General features: G+C 37.6%; 2 pseudogenes; both read left to right on the top strand.

Annotated features, from left to right (window-relative positions):
• The first annotated feature begins 8210 nt into the window (after positions 1 to 8210).
• Positions 8211 to 11157, top strand: LOC127691539 (mas-related G-protein coupled receptor member B4-like; annotated as a pseudogene).
• Positions 11158 to 19643: 8486 nt separating this feature from the next.
• LOC127691609 (glyceraldehyde-3-phosphate dehydrogenase-like) lies at positions 19644 to 22606 on the top strand (annotated as a pseudogene).
• Positions 22607 to 22997: the final 391 nt, after the last annotated feature.

A 22997-nucleotide genomic window follows, 5' to 3' on the forward strand; every position in this document is an offset into this window, starting at 1 on the left:
CCAGTTCTAACCATTTGCCTAAAAAATTCATGAATTCATTGTTTTTAATTGCTGAGTAGTATTTCATTGTGTAAATATACCACATGTTCTGTATCCATTCCTCCACTGAGGGACATCTGGGTTCTTTCTAGCTTCTGGCTATTATAAATAAGGCTGCTATGAACATAGTGGAGCATATGTCCTTATTGCATGCTGGGGAATCCTCTAGGTATATGCCCAGGAGAGGTATAGCAGGGTCCTCCAGAAGTGTCATGTCCAGTTTTCTGAGGAACTGCCAGACTGATTCCCATAGTGGTTGAACCATCTTACAATCCCACCAGCAGTGGAGGAGTAATATTATTTTATATAGGGTATTTTATTTCTTTATATTTTAAATGTTATACCCCTCCCCATTTTCCACTCCACAATCCCCCATCCACTCCTGATTACTTCTATGAGGGTGCTGCCCCACCCATCCAACCACTCCCATGTCTGCACCCTAAAATGTCCCTGCTTGGATCATCCAGCCTCCACAGGACCAAGGGCCCCAATCCCAATGATGCCAGATAAGGCCATCTTCTGCTACACATACAGCTGGAGCTTTGGGTCCCTCCATGTGTACTCGTTGGTTGGTGGTTTAGTCCCTGGGAACTTTGGGGAATCTGGTTGATATTGTGTTCTTCCTATGGGGTTCCAAACCATTCAGCTCCTTCAGTCCTTCCCCTAATGCCTCCATGGGAGTCTCCATGCTCAGTCCAATGGTTGGCTATGTGTATCCACATCTGTATTGATCAGGCTCTGGAGTTTTATTTTAATCTAATATGTTTATAATGGGCACATGGAATCGATATAAATTTTGAGTTTGGTTTGGGTTTTAGATTTGGTTTTGATTTTTGAGTTTAGGGTTTTGAGTTTTTGTTATTGTTGTTGGTTTCTCTTTTTTTCAGAAATGCTTTACAAGAAACTATATTTTAATTATCATATTAAGAAAAGAATGATTATTGTGGTTTATGGATCAAGGGCACTCTCTATGATTGAAGGGCTCTCTCTATGCCTCTATAAGGAAATTAATGAGATATGAGTGTATGGAAGGAGAGGAACACTAGCATTGTGAAAAACAAAGCAAAATGTGACAAAAAAAGGCAAGGCATATCCATCAAAAACACTTTTGATCTGTGCCCAAGAGCAGATATAGTGCTCCAGCATCACTAACCACACCAACACCCAGAGATAGATTGATCCCCAGGAGTTCTGACATACCCAAGCTCACAGATTAGTCCCCTAACATGGCACCAATAGCTGGACTAACTGGGACTTCACAGGCCCAAAGGGCAGAGAATTTCCTGCCCTGCAAGAGATACACATTCATCCATTCAATTCTGAGCCAGGGAGCAAATACTATGCTCCAGAACACCCCAAGGAGGGATGACACAGCTAGACTTAGAGATCGGGCACAGGGAACACACTCCCATACCCAAAGAAAGTCTGACCCAAGGAAGCCCAACAAAACCATGCTCACAGAAGGGACAGACTTCAGTCAGAGACAGCAAGGCCACTTAACAGCAAAGATAGCCACATGATGAAAGGCAAGCAAAAGAACATAAGCAACAGAAACCAAGACTACTTGGCATCATCAGAACCCAGTTTTCCCACCACAGTAAGCTCTGGATACCCCAATACACCAGAAAAGTAAAACTGATTTAAAATCACACCTCATGATGATGATACAGAACATTAAGAAGGACAAAATTAAATCCCTTAAGGAAATTCAGGAGAACACAGGTAAACAGGTAGAAGCCATTAAAGAGAAAACATATAAATTGAAAACTAAAATAGAAACATTTTAGGGTAGAATTGAAGATTTTCATGGAAAATATTTCTAATAAAATTATAGGAAAAATTTAGAAAAACATGTTAAAATTGAAGATTATCATGGAAAATTTTATATAGATATAATAATGATAGGCATAAAAGTATTCCTAAATTGATTGAAAGTGGAATTATAAACATTTTCTGATAAACTTTAAGATTTCTGTGGAAAATATTTCTGATAAAATTGAAGAAATATATAGAAAAACATGGTAAAATTAAAGATTTTCATGGAGATTATACAGATAATATGATAGGCATAAAAATGATACTAAGTTGATTGAAAGAGGAATTATAGCTTGCACAGGTGAGACCTGCCTATCAGATTGAAAATCCTGTCCAGTGGCCTCTCGCAGAAGCCTTCTGGTTGCTGCCTCCAGATCAAAAACATCTCCTGCCACAGGGCACCATCTCTAAGTGGCTCAAAATTCCAGCTATACAACCAGTGGCATGGAGAAGACAGCTAACACAGCCTGCATCCAGAGTTGATCAATGCCACAGAGCTACATAACCAAATACAACTATAAGAGAGTGGGTCTCGGCTTCCATCTTTGCTCCTGTGCCTGTGTAACACATTGGTAGGCAGGGATCACCAGAGTAGAGGACTCCTTGGGTCACAAATCACCAGGACTCCACCTGCATCCAGGAACTCTGTAGCACTACAGCAATTTGTGCCAGGTGAAAGCAGGTCACCCAGGGTGGCTGAGATAGGCCTACAGGCACATAGGAGGGGCAAGCACTAGCCAGTGACAGCAGGACCAACTACCATCAAAGATAACCAGATGGCAAAAGGCATACATAGGAACATTGCTAACAGAAATCAAGAAAATATGGCATAATCTGAATCCAATTCTCCCACAATAGCAAGTCCTGGATACCCCAACACACCAGGAAAGCAAGAATTGGATTTAAAATCACAGGTCATGATGCTGATGGAGGGAATCATGGAGGGCTTCAAGAAGAAGATAAATAACTCCCTTAAAGACATGCAGGAGAACACAAATAAACAGGGAGAAGAGCTTGAAGAACTAAGAAAAAACACACACAAACACACACACACACACACACACACACACACACACGCAAAAAAAAAAAAAAAAAAAAAAAAAAAAACAGGTGAAGGAGTTCAACAAAGCCATCCAGGATCTATATAATGAGGTACAAACAATACTAAATACACAAATACACAAAGGGAAACAACTCAAGACATAGAAAACCTAGAAAAGAAGTCAGGAGTCATAGATCCATGCATCAACAACAGAATACAAGAGATAGAAGAGAGAATCTCAGATGCAGAAGATACATTGATACAACAGTCAAAGGGAAAAAATTCAAAAAGCTCCTGACCCCAAATATCCAGAAAATCCAGGACAAAATGAGAAGACAAAACCTAAGGATTATAGGTATAGAAGAGAGTTAAGATTTCCAACTTAAAGGGTCAGTAGATGTCTTCAAAAAAATTTGAAAAAAAGTTCTCTAACCTAAAGGAAGAGATAACCATGAACATGCAAGAAGTCTCCAGAACACCAAATAGATTTGACCAGAAAATAAATTCCTCCATCACATAATAATTAAAACACCAAAGGTACTAAACAAAGAAAGAATATTAAAAGCAGTAAGGGAAAAAGTTCAAGTAACATAAAAGGATAGACCTATCAGAATTACACCAGACTTCTCACCAGAATCTATGAAATCCAAAAGAGCCTAGGTAGATGTCATATAGACCCTAAGGGAAAACAAATACTAACCCAGTGTGCTATACCCAGCAAATTTCTCAATTACCATAGATGGAGAAATCAAGGTATTCCATGACTAAAACAAATTTATACAGTATCTTTCCACAAATCCAGCACTTCAAAGAATAATGAATGGAAAACACCAACAAAAGGATGGAAACTGCACACTACAAAAAGCAGGAAATTAATCTTCTTTCAAGAAATCCAAAAACAAACCACACAAACATAAACATTACATCAAAAATAGCAAGAAGAAACAATCATTATTCAGTTATGTCTCTTAACATCAATGGCCTCAATTCCCCAATAAAAAGACATAGACTAACAGACTGGATTCTTAAAAAAGTCCCAGCATTTTGCTGCATACAGGAAATGCATCTCAGTGTCAAAGACAAACACTCCCTTACAGTAAAAGGCTGGAAAACAGTTTTCCAAGCAAATTGTCCCAGGAAACAAGTTGGAGTAGCCATTATAATATCCAATAAAATAGACTTTCAACCAAAAGTCAACAAAAAAGACAGAGGACACTTTATACTCATCAAAGGAAAAATCTACTGGAATAACTCTCAATTCTGAACATCTATGTTCCAAATAAAAGGGCACCCTCATTCGTAAAGGAAGCTATACTAAAGCTTAAAGCACACATAGCAACCCACACAATAAATGTTGGTGACTTCAATACCTCACTCTCCTAAATGGGCAGATCAAGGAAACACAAACTAAACAGAGACACAATGAAACTAACAGAAGTTTTGGACCAAATGGATTTAATAGATATCTATATAGCCATTATATATATATATATATATATATACCTTCTTCTCAGCACCTCATGGTACCTTCTCCAAAAGTGACCATATAATTGGCCACAAAACAGACCTCAAAAGATATAAGACCGAACTAATTCCATGCCTCCTATCAGATCACTATGTAATAAGAGTGATCTTCAATAGCAACAAAAACCCACTTACACATGGATGCTGAACAATGCTCTACTCAATGATACCTGGGTTAACGAAGAAATAAGGAAAGAAATTAAAGACCATTTAGAATGTAATGAAAATGAAGGCACAACATACCCAAATTCATGGGACACAATGAAAGCAGTGCTAAGAGGAAAATTCATAGCTTTGAGTGCCTCCAAAAATAAGGTGGAGAAAGCATGCACTAGCAGCTTAACAGAATACAAGAAAGCTTTAGAACAGAAAGAAACTAATACACCCAAGAGGAGTAGAAGGCAGGAAATCATCAAACTCAGGGCTGAAATCAACCAAGTTGAAACAAAAAGAACTATACAGAGAATCAACAAAACTAGGAGCTGGTTATTTGAGAAAATCAACAAGATAGATAAACCTTTAGTCAAACTAACCAGAGAGCACAGAGACAATATCCAAATTAACAAAATCAGAAATAAAAAGGGGAAACTAACAACAGAAACTGAAGAACAAATTACCATATCCTACTACAAAAGCCTATACTCAACAAAAGTGGAAAATCCTGATGAAATGAAAAATTTCCTAGACAGATACCAACTACCAAAATTTAATCATGATCAAATAAACCATCTAAATGGCCCCTTAGCCCCTAAAGAAATAGAAGTGGTCATTGACAGTCTCCCAAGCGAACAAAAGCACAGGACCAGATGGTTTTAGTGCAGATTCTATCAAACCCTCAAAGGAGACCTAACACCAATATTCTTCAAACTATTCCACAAAAGAGAAATAGAAGGAACATTAACCAACTCATTCTATGAAGCCACAATTTCGCTATGACCCACACAAAGATCCAACAAAAAATAAGAGAACCTTTGAACAATTTCCCTTATGAATATCAATGCAAAAATACTAAATAAAATTCTTGCCAACCGAATCCAAGAACACATCAAAATGATCATCCACCATGATCAAGTAGGCTTCAACCCCAGGGATGAGGGATGGTTCAATATATGGAAATACATCAATATAATCCACTACATAAACAAACTAAAAAAAAAAACCCACATGGTCATGTCAATAGATGCTGAAAAAGCATTTGATAAAATTCAGCATCCTTTCATGTTAAAGGACTTGGAAAGAAAATGAATTCAGGTCCCATAATTAAACATAATAAAATTAATATATAGCAAACTGGCACCCAACATCAAATTAAATGGGGAGAAACTTGAAGCAATCCAACTAAAATCAGGGACTAGACAATGCTCCCCCCCCTCTCTCTCCATATTTATACAGTATAGTACTTGAAGTTCTAGCTAGAGCAATTAGACAACATATAGAGGTCAAAGGGATACAAATTAGAAAGGAAAAAGTCAAATTATCACTATTTGCATATGATATGATAGTATACTTAAGCAACCCAAAAACGCTCCACTAGAGAACTACTCTAGCTGAAAAACAATTTCAGCAAATTGGCTGGATATAAAATTAACTCAAGCAAATCAATAGCCTTCCTATACTCAAAGGATAAACAGGTTGAGAAAGAAATTAGACAAAGGACACCCTTCACATTTAGCCACAAACAATATAAAGTATCTTGGTGTGACTCTAACCAAACAGGTGAAAGATCTGTATGACAGGAACTTCAAGTCTCTGAAGAAAGAAATTTAAGACCTCAGAAGTTGGAAAAATCTTCCATACTCTTAGATGGGCAGGATTAATATAGCAAAAATGGCCATCTTGCCAAAAGCAATATACAGATTCAATGCAATCCCCATCAAAATCTCAACTCAATTCTTCACAGAATTGGAAAGCAATTCTCAAATTCATCTGGAATAACAACAACAACAAAAAAAAACAGGATAGCTTCAACTATCATCGACATTAGAACTTCTGGGGGAATCAGTATCTCCAACCTCAAGCAGTACTACAGAGCAATAGTTTTTAAAACTGCATGTTATTGGTACAGTGACATGCAGGTATATCAATAGAATAGAATTGAAGACCCAGAAATGAACCCACTCACCTATCGTCACTTGATCTTTTACAAAGGACCTACAACCATCCATTAGAAAAAAAGATAGCCTTTTCAAGAAATTGTGCTGAGGCAACTGGTGGTCAGCATGCAGAAGAATAAAAATTGATTCATTCTTATAAGCTCAAGTAAAGCGGTTCAAGGACATCCACGTAAAACCAGATACACTGAAACTAATAGAAAATGAACTGAGGAAGACCTTTGAGGACTTGGGCACAGGGGAAATTTTCCTGAACAGAACACCAATAGCTTATGCTCTAAGATCAAGAATTGACAAATGGGATCTCATAAAATTATTGAGTTTCTATAAGACAAAGGACATTGTCAAAAGGACAATGGCAACCAAGAAATTAGAAAAAGATCTTTACCAACCTACATCTGACAGAGGTTTTATATCCAAGATATACAAAGAACTCAAAAAGGTAGACTCCAGAGAGCCAAATAATCCCATTAAAAAATGGGGTACAGATCTATACAAAGACTTTTCACCTGAGGAATATTTAATGGTTGAGAAGCACCTAAAGAAATGTGCAACATCCTTAGTCATCAGGGAAATGCAAATCAAAACAACACTGAGATTTCACCTCACACCAGTTAGAATAGATAAGATCAAAACCTCAGGAGAAAACAGGTGCTGGAAAGTATGTGGAGAAAGAGGAACACTCCTTCACTGCTGGTGGGGTTGCAAGCTGGTACAACTACTCTGGAAATCAGTTTGGCAGTTCCTCAGAAAACTGGGCATGATACTACCAGAGGACCCTGCAATACCACTCCTGGGCATATACCCAGAGGATTACCCAGCATGTAATAAGGATACATGCTCCACCATGTTCATAGCAGCCCTATCTATAATAGCCAGAAGCTGGAAAGAAGCCAGATGTCCCTCAACCAAGGAATGGATACAGAAAATGTGGTATATATTTATTAAACAATTTTCTGTTGTCCCTCTTCAGAGAGCTTTTGTCTCTTTGTGATGTTACTTTTACCATGTTAGACTATCCTATCTCTTTTCCAAGTTTCCTCACAGATTATCATCCTGGGTGCCATTCAATCTTGTGACATCATTTGCTACATCTTTTGAAATGATCTGTGTTTCCTTGATATTTGTGTTCTTTATTACATTTATTTATTCCTTTTTTCCATGATAATCTATCCTTGCATCTTGGAATAACATTGACTAGAACACTGTGAGTACAACTCATCTGTGTTATGGTCAGTTTTTTTCAGCTCCATGCATGTACACAATTCATTGTGATCATATTCACCCAATGTTACCCTCTCTCAAGCCCTGGCTAAATCTTGTTGACCATCTTCCTCCTCCCAACCAGTCTATTTTCTACTTTCATGTCATCTTTTCATTATCCACTGATTGTTCCATCTTCTTATCATGGTAGTTTTCATACTTATTGATTTGTCTGTCCCTTCTAATATTATCCTATTGTGAACTGATATTATACAAAACATTTCTCTTATGCTTTTGAACATAAAATTGTTCAGTTGCTAAGCATTTAAGGTAATGTTACAAAGAGACAGAACTCTGAAACCAACGTTGTTTCTGTTCTAGGGCAGAGATTTCATTTCAGGTGTAGGAAAACGAAAGCTGTTGACACAATCCATATCTTCCCTCAGTCACTGAAAAGGGTATATCAAATGGGCAAAATGGAATGTCATCATTATGACATAAAGAAATATGCAGAAATTTTTCTGTAGGTTGCAGAAAAGGATATATGTTCTACAGTTCTTGTATGAACTATTATGTACTAGAATGATAAAACCTGTGAAGGATCCTATGAAAGAAATGTCTCTATACTATACAGGATACTGTTCAGGCTAAGTTACTGCAAGTACAGGAACTGCCCTCATTCTACCCAGATGGTCAGTGTAGAAATGAAAGGGAAATACCAGGGTAGTTCATATTTTCTCCAAATGTCTCTATGGCTTTATGGATGAGAAAGAGAAGCCTATCAAGGATGTTTGTATGGGGAAGTGGAGTGGAGAGAAAGTGCTAAACGATGCTACCTGCCCAGCTACACTGCTTTCTTTTCCAGACTGTTTGCATCCATTTAGAGATCTCACAGCTCTTCTCAGGGATTGGGATACTATTCCCAAGTGGTGGTACTCTGATTTTCTCTGCAGTACAGCCTACAATTCTCTTGCCAGAGACATGTGCATTTGCATGTAGGTACAAGTCACAACCAGAACATTTACTCCAGTTTTTAGCAACCCTTGAATTTCTGGTTACATAATAACAACAGAAAAGTGCTTAATGCCTCTCAAGGCTTCTTGGCTTTCTAGTTTTCAAAATTTGAAATGAGGACCAAACCTTTCTAGCATAAGAAACAGGGCTGATCACCTATAAGTCTTCATAACAAGTATGATTCCTTTCATGACTCTCATTCACAATTCCATTTTGTCCATTTGATATATCCTTTTCAGTGACTGAGGGAAGATATGGCTTGTGCCAACAGTTTTCATTTTACTACACCTGAAATAAAATCTCAGCCCTAGAACAGAAACAACATTGGTTTCAGAGGTCTGTCTCTTTGTAACATTAACTTAAATTCTTAGCAACTGGACTGGGATGACCAACTGCCCCATATAATACCACTCTGAAGAATAAAGAAGTTTCTAGAACTTTTGGAAGGTTGGTAAATTATTTAATCGTTGTCATCCTATTTTCCTTCCTTATGGACCTGAGCCAGACATTCCTACATAGTCACAAGGTCCTGACAGAGACTATCATGGATTCATATCTCTATTTCTTTGTAGGAACATCAGTGTAAAATTCCTAAGCATTGATTCATCCGCCCCAACCTGGAACATTAACAACCCAGTAGATAATGAAAATTACAACACTGAAAGCTTACCCTGTGTCATCAAGCTCAGTACCCTGGATATTCTTACTATCATCATTTCTGTGGTTGGGCTGGCAGGAAATGCCATAGTGCTATGGCCTTCTGTATGAATAGGAATGCTTTCTCTGTCTATGTTCTCAACCTGGCTGGTGCTGATTTCTTGCAACTTTGAACTCAGATTGTGTATTTCCTGGAGTATGTCCTTCAGTTAAGTATCAGAAACTTTTACTTTCTTCTCACTGTATTAATGTTTGCTTACCTGGCAGGTTTGTGTATAATTTCAGTTATTAATATTGAGTGCTGCCTATCTGTTGTGTGGCCCATCTGGTATCACTGCCAAGAAACACATCAGTCATCATGTGTGCTATGCTCTGGACTTTCTCTCTACTGTTAAGCCTCCTGGTAGGGCAGGGCTGTGGCCTTCTGTTCAGTAATTATGATTATTATTTCTGTATTACTTGTTGCATTTATAATAATATTATCTGTGGTTCTTTCTTTGTCCAGCCTGGCCCTGTTAGTCAAGATCATCCATGGATCACACAGGATTCCTGTGACCAGGTTCTATGTGACCATTGTTCTCACACTAGTGGTCTCCTAATTCTTTGGTCTGCCTTTTGGGATCTATTGGTTCCTCTTGTTATGAATTATAGATTTTCGAAACATTTTCTCTAACAATGTTCATGAAATTGTAGCACTCCTTCCCTGTCTTAACAGCTTTGCCAATCCCATCATTTACTTCCTTGTTGTCTCCATTAGGCACTGAAGATTCAATGACAGACTCTGAAATTACTTCTACAGAGAGCCTTGCATGACACTCCCGAAGAGGAGAGTGGAGAGAGGGGTTATTCACAAATCCTGGAAACTGGAAATAGTCTGGTGCAGGAGTTGAGAGAGTCCTTGATCAGACATAGTTTCTCTGAGAGTCAATTTTGCCTTTATCTATATAGGCAAGTTTCACAATCTTTATTAATTGGTACAGAAAATAAGCATTTTATAGAAATTGGGATAAATGGGGCTTATTACATATAAACTGACTGGAGTATCCTATAGTTACCATATATGGGCCTCACTGTATCCCTCTAACTTTAAGAAAGATAACATTCTGTGGTCATGTTTTCCCTCTTCTTCCCTTGTCTTTGTCCTGATTCTCTATCTATGACTGTCTAATCCCTCATGAAAAAAATTCAGTGAGTATCATTGAACTTATTTTCTCTTGGAATTGAACTTCCCTCAAATAAATGTACATTACTCCAAGGAGTGTGTAGCATCCATACCTTGAATTATGCATGTTTATATATTTTCTTTTCAAAACATTTTGTTTGAAATAAAATGACAGCACTGCCTCCTTTCCCTTTCCTCCCTCTAGCCCTTCCAGCTACCATCCCTTAAGCCCTTTCTTTGTCTCCCCTCCTAAATAAATATCTTCTTCATTTTTCATTAATAGTGTTATACATACACATACTATATAGCATATACATATGCAAATATACATGCTGAGTGTGTTTTTGTTGTTTTTTGTATATTTCAAGGTTCACCATTCTGCATTTGAAAATCAATAAGGGAACTCAACCCTGGGAGAAGTTAAATCTCCTTTTCACAGTAGTCATTGGTTGCCTGTATTTCTTTTCTAGGGCTGGGACTCTGTAAAAATTTCCTCTTTTCACGGTGACATGTCTATTGCTATTGCCATTGTCCCCATCTTGTTTACACAGCCATTCCTAGGAGAGACAGCTGCACGGTCAACTTCCTGATATTTTGACTCTTACAATCTTTCTGTAACCTCTTCCATGATGTTCCTTGAGTCCTAGATGCAGAAGCTGTGATGGAAATATGTTCATTGGGCTGGGATAACTACAATCTGTTGATCTCTGTATTGTATCCAGCTGTGTTTTTGCATGATGGTCTCCATTAAGTATAAAGAGTAGCTTTTTTAATTAGCAGTGGTAGCTACATTTAGCTATGGTATAAGAAGAAGATTTAGAGTGTAGTAAGGAAGTCTGATGGTCTAACAAAGTGACAGTAGTAGATTATTTTTGAAAGTCCATAGCATCACTATCCCCAGGAAGCTAGTACTAGACATGATTTTCCTCTTGTTGACTGAGCTTTGAATCCAATTAGAGAGATGTTGGTTGCCCCTGAAATGTGACACTGTTTATATCTTCATAGATATATTGCCATTATAGTAGTTGTCATAATTCAAGGGCATTGAAGCTTGGTAGGATGATTTTCTTACTTCCTTCCCTTGACAGGTCGCATAGTATTTTCTAGAACTATAGAAGCCAGACTGAAGGAAAGAGATCAGATCAAGCTTGAATAATCTAAGTCCTTTGTCCTAAATGTGAAGTGTCTTCATCAGTGGGATCGACCTTCAGCTGAGGGTTACATCTACAATCTATATTGCTTTGATAATCACAGGAAGTGCCCTGGCTAATCATTCAAAGAGAGACTTCTCATACCTGGAACTCATTCTTGGGAGGATTTTTGTCAACCCAAGTGGCTTAACTTCATTTAAGATAAGTGTATATGAAGATATGTGTGTGCGTATACATGTATAATATATATTATTCTATTTCCCACTTCATATTATCTATATCCTGCTATTCCTTCCCAAGTCCACAGCATATGGTTCCTTTATATTTTTCTGGTTTGTTACATGTTGCATATGTACATCTGATGATTTAAAACTGGTAACTACAGATAAAAGAGATTATGTGGCATTTGTCTTTCTGGACACGACTCCATAAAACCAAAATACTTCTTCATGGATAAGAAACAATCGGCCAAGTAAAGAAGAATCAAACAGAATGGGAAATGAACTCTGGTACTTATATATCTGACAAAGAATAAAACTCAGAATATATAAAGAATTCCAAAAGCAAAGAATTCAAGAACCAAATTACCATTTCAAAAATGGGCCTTGGATATAAACAGGAAGTTAGTTCTCAGGAGAATAAATTAAAAATACTACTACAATCTTGAAAAGTCTTTTATCAGACTTACCAATTGAAAAAATGCAAATTAAAAAAACTTTGATATTTCACGTTATCCTAGACAGCATGCCTGAAATCAAGAAAACAACTGACAACAAACTCCATCAAGGTTGTTGAGAAAGCAGATACCCATTACTCTTATTAGGTAGCCACTCTGGAAAACAGGATGGAGAATCTTCAAAGGACTAAAACCTTATCTGTCACATGACTCAATTATACTACTCACTAGCATATGACTAGAGAACTGAACATTCTATTCCACAGATATTTGTTCAACAGTGCTCATTGTCACATTTTTCACAATAGCAGGGAAGTGAAAACAATGCAAGGGTCTTCAACAGATGACTGGAAAATGAACATGTGGTACATATACAATCAAATGCCATTCATCTATAAAGAAAAATGAAATCAGGAGATTTGCAGTAAAGCTTAGATAATACACTGAGTAAGGTGATGCTATCTATAAGGTAATGTCAATTTTAAATGTTGCTGTATTTAATAATTTAAAGTATAATTAAGAAAAATGATATGTACAGATTAAACAAACTCATAGTTCAGCAAATATGCTTGAATAAATATAAGTAGTTGACTCCAAAACAATTAAGATGTAAAATACTTCCTTGCTTCTGTGAATGCTCACTGTTCCTGTAGTCATAACTGCCTTGAAGTCAGTACTCTTCATATTTGTGCTTCAATGTAAAATTGATGGTGAAAATTAAAAGAGTATGTCATCTACCATTTTTTCTACACTTAGCAAAAGCTACTACTTTAGGAAAATTACAGAATATAATATACTATTACCAAATAAAGAGCTTGTGTTGTAATTTATTATCTCATCTTGCCTATACTTCTCATTTTTGATATTTTCCCATTTTCATTTACCACAAATATTTAGTAACCAATAATATGTAATGTAGGCTTTCTACATGTATTGACACTTTTACATATATTCCATATGAAAATGAGATTTCATACAGTCTGTCTACACATAATGCTGCATTAAAATACATTCCAATGGAAGAAGACCTCAAAAACTGTAAAAAACCTCCCATGCTCGTGGATTGGCAGGATTAATATAGTTAAAATGGCCATTTTGCCAAAAGCAATATGCAAATCAACGCAATACCCATCAAAATCCCAACGCAATTCTTCATAGAGTTAGAAAGAGCAATTCTCAAATTCATCTGGAATAACAAAACATCCAGGATAGCTAAAACCATTCTCAACAACAAAAGAAATTCTGGGGAAATCAGTATCCCTGACCTCAAGCAATACTACCTACCGATCAATAGTGTTAAAAACTGCATGGTATTGGTACAGTGACAGGCAGGAGGATCAATGGAACAGGATTGAAGATCCAGAAATGAACCCACACACCTATGGCCACTTGATCCTCAACAAAGGGGCTGAAAACATCCAATGGAAAAAAGATAACCTTTTCAAAAAATGGTGCTGGTTCAACTGGAGGTCAGCATGCAGAAGAATGCAAATTAATCCATCCTTGTCTCCTTGTACTAAGCTCAAATCCAAATGGATCAAGGACCTCCACATAAAGCCAGACACTCTGAAGCTAATAGAAAAGAAACTGGGGAAGGCCCTTGAGGACATCGGTACAGGGGAAAAGTTCCTAAACAGAACACCAATAGCTTATGCTCTAAGATCAAGAATTGACAAATGAGACCTCATAAAATTACAAAGTTTCTGTAAAGCAAAGGACACCATCAAAAGGACAAATCGGCAACCAGCAAATTGGGAGAAGATCTTCACCAAACCTACATCAGATAGAGGGCTAACATCCAATATATACAAAGAACTCAAGAAGTTAGACCCCAGAAAACCAGATAACCCTATTAAAAAATGAGGTAGAGTTAAACAAAGAATTCTCACCTGAAGAACTTCGGATGGCAGAGAAGCATCTTAAAAAATGCTCAACTTCTTTAGTCATCAGGGAAATGCAAATCAAAACAACCCTAAGATTTCACCTTACACCAGTCAGAATGGCTAAGATTAAAAATTCAGGAGACAGCAGGTGTTGGAAAGGATGTGGAGAAAGAGGAACACTTCTCCACTGCTGGTGGGGTTGCAAATTGTTAAAGCCACTCTGGAAATCAGTCTGGCGGTTCCTCCGAAAACTGGGCACCTCACTTCCAGAAGATCCTGCTATACCACTCCTGGGCATATACCCAGAGAATTCCCCACCATGTAATAAGGATACATGCTCTACTATGTTCATAGCAGCCCTATTTATAATTGCCAGATGCTGGAAAGAACCCAGGTATCCCTCAACAGAAGAGTGGTTGCAAAAAATGTGGTATATCTACACAATGGAGTACTATTCAGCCATTAGAAACAATGAATTCATGAAAATCTTAGGCAAATGGATGGACCTAGAGAACATCATACTAAGTGAGGTAACCCAGACTCAAAAGATGAATCATGGTATGCACTCACTAATAAGTGGTTATTAACCTAGAAACCTGGATTACCCAAAACATAATCTACACATCAAATGAGGTACAAGAAGAAAGGAAGAGTGGCCCCTTGTTCTGGAAAGTCTCAATGAAGCAGTATTCAGCAAAACCAGAACGGGGAAGGGGGAAGGGGTGGGTGGGAGGACAGGGGGAGAGAAGGGGGCTTATGGGACTTTTTGGGAGTGGGGGGACTAGGAAAGGGGAAATCATTTGAAATGTAAATAAAAAAATATATCGAATAAAAAAAAATAAAAAATAAAATAGAATAAAAAGAAAGAAATACAAGAGAACATGAGTCAACAGGTAGAAGTCCTTAAAGAGGAAACACACACACACACACACACACACACACACACAAAATCCTTAAAGAATTACAGGAAAACACAAGCAAACAAGTGAAGGAACTGAACAAAACCATCCAGGATCTAAAAATGAAAGTAGAAACAATAAAGAAATCACAAAGGGAGACAACTCTGGAGATAGAAAACCTTGGAAAGAAATTGGAGTTATCAACAACAAATTACAAGAGAAAGAAGAGAGAATCTCAGGTACTGAAGATACAATAGAAAACATTGATTCAACAGTGAAAGAAAATGCAAAATGCAAAAGATTTGTAACCCAAAACATCCAGAAAATCCAGGACACAATGAGAAGACCAAACCTAAGGATTATGGGTATTAAAGAAAGCGAGGATTTACAACTTAAAAGATCAATAAATATCTTCAAAAAATTATAGAAGGAAATTTCCCTAAGCTAAAGAGATGTCCATGAATATACAAGAAGCCTGCAGAACTCCAAACAGAAAGAACAAGAAGAGAAACCCCTCCCATCACATAACAATCAAAACACCAAATGCACTAAACAAAGAAAGAATATTAAAAGTAGTAAAGGGGAAAGGTCAAGTAACATATAAAGGCAGACCTATCAGAATTACACCAGACTTCTCACCAGAAACTAAGAAAGCTAGAAGATCCTGAGCAGATGTCATACAGACCCTAAAAGAGCATAAATGTCAGCCCAGGCTACTATACCCAGCAAATCTCTCAGTTACCATTGACAGACAAAACAAGATATTCCATGACAAAACCAAATGTATACAATATCTTACTATAAATCCAGCCCTAAAAAGGATAATAGAAGGAAAACTCCAACTCAAGAATGGAAACTACACCCTAGAGAAAACAAGAAATAATCTCCTTTCAACAAACCCAAAAGAATATAGCCACACAAAGAGAATTCCTACTCTAACAACAAAAATAATAGGAAGTAACAATCACTTTTCTTTAATATCTCTTAATATCAATGGACTCAATTCCCCAGTAAAAAAGACAAAGACTAACAGACTGGAGACATAAACAGGACCCAATATTTTGCTGCATACAAAACACCCACCTCAGTGACAAAGACAGTCACTACCTCAGAGTCAAAGGTTGGAAAACAATTTTCCAAGAAAATGGTCCCAAGAAAAAAAGCAGGAGTGGCCATTATTATATCGAATAAAATGGACTTTCAACCAAAAGTTGTTAAAATATAAGGAGAGACACTTCATACTGGTCAAAGGAAAAATCTACCAAGATGAACTGTCAATTCTGAACATCTAAGCTCCAAATGGAAGGGTACCCACATTCATAAAAGAAACTTTTCTAAAGCTCAAATCACACATTGCACCCCACACAATAATAGTGGGAGACTTCAACACCCCATTCTCAGCAATGGAAAAATCATGGAAACAGAAACTAAAATGAGACACATTGAAACTAACAGAAGTTATGGACCAAAAGGATCTAACAGACAATTATAGAACATTGCATCCTAAATCAAAAGGATATACCTACTTTTCAGCACCTTATGGTACCCTCTGCAAAATTGACCATATAACTGGTCACCAAACAGCCCTCCACAGGCACAGGAATATTGAAATAATTCCATGCTCCTTACCAGATCACCCCAGTCTGAGGCTGGTCTTAAGTTCAAACAAAAACAACAGAAAAAACACATATACATGGACCTTTAACAATGTTCTACTTAATGATAACTTGGTCAAGGAAGAAATAAAGAAAGAAATTAAAGACGTTTTATAATTTAATGAAAATGAAGACACATCATACCAAAACGTATGGGACACAATGAAAGCAATGCTAAGAGGAGAACTCATAAAGGCTGGGTGGTGGTGGTGCACACCTGTAATCCCAGCTCTCTGGGAGGCAGAGGCAGGTGGATTTCTGAGTTCAAGGCCAGCCTCCTTTACAGAGTGAGTTCCAGGACAGCCAGGGCTATTCAGAGAAACCCTGTCTCTAAAAAACTAAATCCCAAAAAAAAAAAAAAAAAAAAAAAAAAAAAAAAAACGAGGAAAATTCATAGCGTTAAATGCCTCCAAAAAGAAAATGGAGAGAGCTTACACAAGTAGCTTGACAACACACCAGAAAGCCCTAGTACAAAAAAAAGCAAATACAGCCAAGAGGAGTTGATTGCGGGAAATAATCAAACTTAGGGCCAAAATCAGCTAAATAGAAACAAAAAGAACTATACAAAGAAACAACAAAATCAGGAGCTGGTTCTTTGAGAAAATCAGCAAGATAAATAAACCCTAAGCCAAACTAACCAGAGGGTACAGAGGTACTATCCAAATTAATAAAATCATAAATGAAAGGGGAGATATGACATAAGAAAATGAATATTCAAAAAAAATCATCAGATCCTACTACAAAAGCTCAACAAAATTGGAAAATCTGGACAAAAAGGACAATTTTCTAGATAGATACCAGGTGCCCATATTAATACAAGATCAGAAAAACCATCTAAATAGTCCCATAAGTCCTGAAGAAACAGAAGCAGTCAATAACAATCTCAAAACCAAACAAAACCCAGGACCAGATGGGTTTAGTGTGGAATTCTATCAGATCTTCAAAGAAGACCTAAAACTAATACTTTTCAAACTTTTTCACAAAATAGAAACACAAGGAATATTACCCAGTTCCTTCTAGGAAGCCACAATAACGCTTATACCTAAACCAAACAAGGAAAGAGAATGTCAGAACAATTTCCCTTATGCATGTTGATGCCAAAATACTCAATAAAATTCTTGCCAACTGAATCCAAAATATATCAAAACAGTCATTCACCATGATCAAGTAGGCTTCATCCCATGGATGCAGAGATGGTTCAATATATAGAAATCCATCAATGTAATCTAGTACATAAACAAATTCAAAGAAAAAAACCCAACATGATCATTTCATTAGATGCTAAAAAAAGCATTTTGTAAAATTCATCATCCCTTGAGAGAGATCAGGAAGTCGAGGCCCATACCTAAACATAGTGAAAGCAATATACAGTAAACAAGTAGCCAATATCAAACTGAATGGGAAAAAAACTTGAAGCAATCCCACTAAAATTGGGGACCAGCAAGGCTGCCCATTCTCTCCCTATCTATTCAATATAGTACTTGAAGTTCTAGCTAGAGGAGTTAGACAACAAAAGGAGGTCAAAGGTATACAAATTGGAAAGGAAGAAGTCAAAATTTCACTATTTGCAGATGATATGGTAGTATACTGAAGTGACAACAAAAATTCGACCAGAGAACTCCTAAAACTGATAAACAACTTCAGCATAGTGGCTGGATATAAAATTAACGCCAACAAATTAGTAGCTTTCCTCTACTCAAAGAATAAACAAGCTGAGAAAGAAATTAGGGGAACAACACTCTTCACAATGGTCACAAATAATATTACATACCTTGGTGTGACTCTAACCAAGCAAGTGAAAGATCTGTATTACAAGAGCTTCAAGCCTCTGAAGAAAGAAATCAAAGATCTCAGAAGATAGAAAGACCCCATGCTCATGGATTGGCAGGATCAATATAATAAAAATGGTCATCTTGCCAAAAGTAATCTACAAATTCAATGCAATCCCCATCAAAATTCCAAATCAATTATTCACACAGTTAGAAAGAGCAATCTGCAAATTCATTTGGAATAACCAAGAAACCCAGGAAAACTAAGACTATTTTCCACAACAAAAGAACTTCTGGGGCAATCACCATCCCTGACATCAAGCTCTACTACAGAGCAATAGTGATAAAACTGCATGGTATTGGTACAGAGATTGGCAGAATAATCATTGGAAAAGAATTGAAGACTCAGAAATAAACCCACACACCTAAGGTCACTTAATATTTGACTAAGGACCTAAAATCATCCAGTGGAAAAAAGTCAGCATTTTTAACAAATGGTGCTGGACCAACTGGAGGACAATGTGTAGAAAAATGCAAATCTACCCATTCTTATATCCTTGTAAAACCTCAAGTTCAAGTGGATCAAGGACCTTCACATAAAACCACTGAAGCTTATAGAGGAGAAAGTGGACAAGAACCTTGAACATATGAGCACAGAGGAAAATTTTCCTGAACACAATAACAATGGCTTATGCCCTAAGAACAAGAATCAGCAAATGGGAATCAACTGCAAAGCTTCTATAAGGGAAAGGATACTGTCGATAGGACAAAACGGCAACCAACAGATTGGGAATAGATCTTTACCAAGCCTACACTCTATAGATGGCTAATATCAAGCATATAGAAAGAACTTAAATAGTTAAACTCCAGAGAGTCAAATAACCCTATTAAAAATGGGGTACAAGCTAAACAAAGAATTCTCCACTGAGGAAACTCAAAATGGCTCTGAAGCACCTAAAGAAATGTTCATCATGCTTAGTTATCAAGGAAATGCAAATCAAGCAACCCTGAGATTCCACCTCATACCAGTATGAATCGCTAAGATGAAAAACTCAGGTGACAGCAGATGCTGGGGAGAATGTGGAGAAAGAGGAACACTTCTCCATTACTGGTAGGATTGCAGGCTGGTACAACCACTATGGGAATAAGTTTGGTGGTTCCTCAGAAAATTAGAAAAAAATATTACTACCTGAAGACCCTGCTATACCACTCCTAGGCATATACCCAGAAAATGCTCCACCATCTAATAAGGACATATGCAACATTATGATAATAGCAACCTTATTTATAATTGCCAGCAGCTGGAAAAAATCCAAACTTCCTTCAACAGAGGAATGGATAAAGAAAATGTGGTATAATTACAGAATGAACTCTAGTCACCTATTAAAAACAATGAATTCATGAAATTCTTAGGCAAATGGATGGAACTAGAAAGTGTCATCCAGAGTGAGGTAACCCAATCACAAAAGGACAATGTATACACTCACTGATAAGTAGATAGTAGTCCAAAAGCTCAGAATAAACAAGATACAACACACAGCACAGGAAACTCAAGAAGAAGGAAGACCAAAGTGTGGGTGCTTCAGTTTTTCTGAGAAAGGGAACAAAATACTCACAGGAGCAATTGTGGAGACAAAGTGTAGGGCAGAGACTGAAGTAAAAGCCACCCAAGGACTGTCCTACCTGGGAATTCATCCTATAAACAGTCACCAAACCCTGACACTACTATGGATGAGAAGAAGTGCTTGCAGAAAGGAGCCTGTTATGGCTGTCTCCTGAGGGGCCCTGCCAGAGCCTTAAAGATACAGATGCAGATGCTAGCAGCCAACCACTGGACAGAGCACGAGGTCTCCAATAAAGGAGTTGGAGGGAGGACTGGAGGACCTGAAGGGGTTTTCAGACCCATGGGAAGAACTATGATTTCATACAACAAGACCACCCAGGGCTCCCAGGGATTAAGTCATCAACTAATGGATACACATGGCTCCAGCTGCAATTGTGGAGAAGGAATGCCTTGCTGGGCATTGGTGAGAGGAGAGGTCCTTGGTCCTATGAAGGCTGGATAGATGCCCCAGCATGGGAAAATGGAGGGGGTGGTAAGAGTGGTTTTGGCAGAGGGGCATCTTCTCAGAGGCAGGGGATGAGGATGGGTTGGGGGTTTTCTGGAAGGGGTTGAACCAGGAAAGGTTTTAGCATTTGAAATGTAAATGAAGAATATAATCAATGAAAAAATATTTTTAAAAAGAACATAAAGATTAGATTTCATAAGAGAAATAAATAACCCTACACCTATTCCTATCCCTATCCATACCTATACCCCAAACCCTACCTTTATACTTTTTACGCTTATCCTAACCTTATTCCTACCCCTACCCCAACTCCAAACCCTACCCATGTCCTAAACATAAACTTAACCATTACCCTTGCCCTAACCCTAATCCTTACCCTTATACTTATCCTTATACTTACCCTTACTTATAATTTCACCCTTAACATTAGCTTAAGCTTACCACTTACACTTACACCTACCTCTACCCCATGTGGTCTGTCTGTGGAATTTTGCCTTTCCTCAGCAAAGTCTGAAGATCAATTTCATGAAGACACATTAAAAACAAAGGTTAGTTTGTATTTAGAGATACTAAAGATAAAAATAGAGAGTGAGATTAGGATGTGGTGACATGTACAGAATATTTTTAATGCTTAAATGAAGGGTCATTTATTTATTGCAGTTATGATTTCAGTCTTGTCAGAGTAACAAAAAATTGAATGGAAAATATTTTTCAACACAGATGTAAGAAAATAGCCCAATCTCAAAATCTTCTCTGGTACTAGAAATAGCTACTGTGATAATTGTAGTGATCAGTTTTCTAGCTATTTGGTTTGAAGATAATTAAGAAATCTGAAAATATTCATATCTAGCTTCAGAAACTATCAGATAAACACAAAAAAGTTAAAAGTTTGACTCTTTGCTCTTCTCCATTCCAGAGAGAGCTGCATCTTCCCCTGCAGTGCCAGTCTTGTCTTTGAGACCCAATTTAACTGAGTTGGGTCGCTAGTTACCAGGGCTTCCTTAATGTCTAGGAAAGGATATATAACTGCCATCAATGACCCCTTCATTGACCTCGACTATATAGTCTACATATTCCGGTATGATTCTACCTATGGCAAGTTCAATGGAACCATCAAGGATGAGAAAGGGAAGCTGGTTATCAATGTGAAGGACATCACTATCTCCAGAAGCAAGATCCCACCAACATCAAATGGGGTGAGGCTGGTGCCAAGTATGTTGTGGAGTAACATTGTTTTCACCACCATGGAGAAGGCCAGGGCCTACTTGAAAGGTAAATTCCAAAGGGTCATCATCTCTGCCCCTTCTGCTGATGCCCTCATGTTTGTGATGGGTGTGAACCATGAGAAACATAATAATTCAATGAAGAATGTCAGCAATGCCTTCTGCAACACCAACTGCTTGGTTACACTGGCCACTTTGGCATTGTGGAAACACTCCATGCCATAACTGTCAACAGTTTTCATCTATGAATGATCCCTCTGGGGAGTTGTGAAATGATAGCCATGGGGATACCAAGAACATCATCCCTACAGCCACAGGTGCCACCAGGGATTTCTGGAATGGTCATCTGAGAACTGAATGGGAAGCTCACTGTCATGGGTATCCATGTGCCTACCCCCAGTGTGTCTGAGGTGGGTCTCACATACTGCCTGGAGAAAGCTTCCAAGAATGGTGACATCAAGATAATGGTGAACCATGCACCAGGGCCCTTAATAAAGGACATAATGGCTACAATGAGGATCAATTTGTGTCCTGCAACTTTAGCCATGATACTCACCTTCTATCTTTGATGTTGGGGCTAGCATTGTTCTCAGTGATGAGTTTGTAATGGTCATTGTCCGTTATGACAATTAATATGGATATAGCAACAAGGTGTTGGAGCTCATGGCCTACATGGTCTCCAGAGTGAAAGAAGCCATGAGTCACCATCCCTAACATGTACTTGAAAGAAAAGAGAGGCTCTGGGCTCCTAAGAAGTCCATGCCCCAACTCAGGCTTCAACACTGAGCATCTCTCTCACAGTTTCCATCCCAGAACCCTATAAGAAGAGGAAGACATAGGGACCCCTAATTTCTTGAATACCATGAATAGAGTTTACTGTACTAACAAAAAGTGTAATGTTTGTTGATATTGTAAATAATTATGAAAAGCTGAAGAAGGCTAGAAGCTAAAACTAGAAAATGGATGCATAAATTAGAAGATATTCATTCAATAAAACACATAGAATGTTTAAAATAATGTACTAAACTTAAATATATCATTAAAAGTAAAAATATGCTATTGAGCTTGAAATTTTATGACAAAACATTGCATATGATACTGTATA

The sequence above is a fragment of the Apodemus sylvaticus genome, chromosome 1 (genome assembly GCF_947179515.1).
Source record: "Apodemus sylvaticus chromosome 1, mApoSyl1.1, whole genome shotgun sequence".
In the NCBI taxonomy this organism is placed as follows: Eukaryota; Metazoa; Chordata; class Mammalia; order Rodentia; family Muridae; genus Apodemus; species Apodemus sylvaticus.